At 34.4% G+C, this 2,758-nt stretch overlaps 1 non-coding gene across 1 annotated transcript; it reads right to left on the bottom strand.

Annotated features, from left to right (window-relative positions):
• Positions 1-2,676: 2,676 nt before the first annotated feature.
• TRNAS-UGA (transfer RNA serine (anticodon UGA)) lies at positions 2,677-2,758 on the bottom strand. Its single transcript has one exon. It is a non-coding gene; the product is annotated as a tRNA-Ser (tRNA).

Genomic DNA, 2,758 nt, shown 5'->3' with positions numbered 1-2,758 from the left:
GTATGAAACAGATCTGAGGCAGAAAAAAAAGAAAAGGTGTTAAAACGAGTAATGGGAAAATGATCTAACTTGGATGTCAGAGATTAAAAGAGCAGAGTTGGAGGGCAATTGGGGCAAGAAGAACATGGATCATTACAGGAACAAGCTCCAGTGGCGTAATCAGTTAGCGCACGGTACTTATATGTCAGTATATGCTAAGCTATGTTGAGGTTGTGAGTTCAAGCCTAACCTGAAGTAAACCCTTTTTTTGTTTCATCAACCAATAGCATTGTTTGAATGTATACAATGTTAAATAAAAGGCCTATGGATGTAAATTGTAAAATGTAATCTTTTACATTAAAAACAACATTTCCGCATTTTGCTATTTGGCTTACATTGGAGCGCATGTAAAGCAGTCAAATTCAATAGGTGTCTCAATGTGGGCAAGAAGATATTGGTAATTGATGATGTATGATTTAAAAAAATTAAAAAATGAGAGCTGTCCAAGCACATTCTTCCTTTTTTCAAATCAAAATACACCAGTGGAGCCAATGCTACTCATTATTTGGGTCTAGAGGATACATATATTTCCAGATTTATATATCCTAAAAAGGCAATCTTTAATGAGCATCCTGTCTATCTGTACTAAGTAAGGGTCAGCCTATCCCCCCTTCCTAACCCAATTATTCACCTCTCACATTCGTATCTTGTTCATCATATGTAAATCACTTCTCACCTCTCTCATAATCTGTTGTTATTACATTTCCTCCTCCTACCCCCTGAGAATGATTAATAAACAAATCTAAACTCAATACAAAACCCCATTAAGAGTTAAAATTCACCCTAGCAAAGTCACATTCTACCTTTCAATCAAGCCTGAAATATTTTTTCAAACACAATTTGCACCTGAATGGCGGTGGTGGAACAAAAGCTTTCTACGTTTTGTTTTTAAATCCAAACAAGTATAAATCCCTCTTAAGAGTTAATCCTCACTGTAGCACAACCCCATGCTATTTCACCAGAGTCTTCAATTGAATAAATTCTCTTATTGCTATAGGCGAGTGGATCTTGTATGTGGTAGAAACCAAGAGTGCTGAAAGAAGTTTTGCATGTACGACCACCTTTTCTTTCAGTTTTACTTGCTTTATGCTTTATGCTTTATCAGAGTGGGCAATCATAAATGACAACATAGAAGAGGAATAAAGAATCTTCTTTTTTTGCCAATTACATAGCAAGCTAAAGGAAAACATGCTAAATCCACATTGAAGATTTGAGTAACACAGTTAAAGTAAATATGAAGGAACAAAGCTTGATGTTAATATTAAAGAGATTTTAAATGCCTTAAGCATAGAATAAAATATTCCAACACATTTGAACTTTGCAACTCACTCAAAAAATCATGTCTTTTGATCAATTTTAAACAGAGGGTTCTCACTTGAGAAAGACCACTTTTTGATGGTTGAAACGTTGTGCATTTGATATAATAAATTCTTTAAATCCGTAGAGCCCTGAATCCTCCGTTTCTTTTGCTGACTTTGGAGTCTGTCATTCACAGGGACTCCCCTGGATCAGGAGCACCAGTAACAGCAAGTATCAGTTAGAGTTTTCAGTTTTTGCTGTGCAGCATTTATCTTGTTTTTTTCTGCTTTTGATCAATATTGACATACAAAGGGTGGAGGGATACCAACATTGATCTCTTGGGTATCTAGAGGGAACTATCAATATGCAGACTATGGCAAAAGTATCAACAAAATAAACATGTCCAAGTATTAGGTATTCAATATTGTTAATCTGCAAGACAAAAACATACAGAACCCCTGTAAGATTATATTGAACCTCCCCAAAAAATAAATCTGATTTTAATATAACATGTTCTGTCTCTGAATTTAATATCAAAGTACAAAGTACATTTGTTCTTAATGAGAATCATTCTGTTTCACAAAAGATTCCATAAAGTTTACATTTGATTAATTTCTTAATTTTCTGTAAACTTCAGGAAGTTACAGTACAATTATTACAGTACATTAATGACCACTTTTCAGTAAAATTCATGCTAAGTTGGTTATTTCTTCAACAGGTTTAGAAAGCCCTGCTTATCTTTTGTGAATGATAACAATAAAACATTACAAATGCTTTCATAACAAAATGCTATTTGTGCTGTAGTGTGATAAGCAGTTGAACTATAACATTGATTATTCCCATTATATTTAAACAATATAGTTTTGGCAGACTGTAAAGAATGTACACATCTCAATACATGCAGTACTTAGCACAGTCCTTAAGAAGAATTCAAATATTATCTGTAATTATAAAGTGGAAGAATTCCCTCACTCTCACACTAAAGTGCTCATTATCCTTTGTCACCTTAAGTTATTTCTGTAAGGGTAAGCCGTTTCTCCTCTATTTTATGTTGTGCAAAGTATTGCACACAAATGACCTCTTAGCACTATGTTGCAGCATAGAGATACTTATCAATAGAAGACAATGCATTTATTGAAATGGAGTTCTTTATTAAATGTTTTACAGCCAGCAGCACCCTAAAATGTATAACTTGGAAAATGTTTGAAGAATTCAGAGTGTTTTCTTCTTTAGTGTGCCACATATTCCAGTAAGTAAAGATTGCTTTGCCAAGCAGATACAAACAAAATGCAAAGTGCAGTGAAGTTTTTAATAACACGTTACCACTGAAAAAGTCAACGTAGTCAGCAGGATTTGAACCTGCGCGGGGAAACCCCAATGGATTTCAACTCTATCGCCTTAACCACTCGGCCATGACTAC

The sequence above is a fragment of the Ascaphus truei genome, assembly GCF_040206685.1.
Source record: "Ascaphus truei isolate aAscTru1 chromosome 12 unlocalized genomic scaffold, aAscTru1.hap1 SUPER_12_unloc_6, whole genome shotgun sequence".
NCBI classification, from domain to species: Eukaryota; Metazoa; Chordata; class Amphibia; order Anura; family Ascaphidae; genus Ascaphus; species Ascaphus truei.
This window is presented reverse-complemented; position numbering and strand designations above follow the sequence as displayed.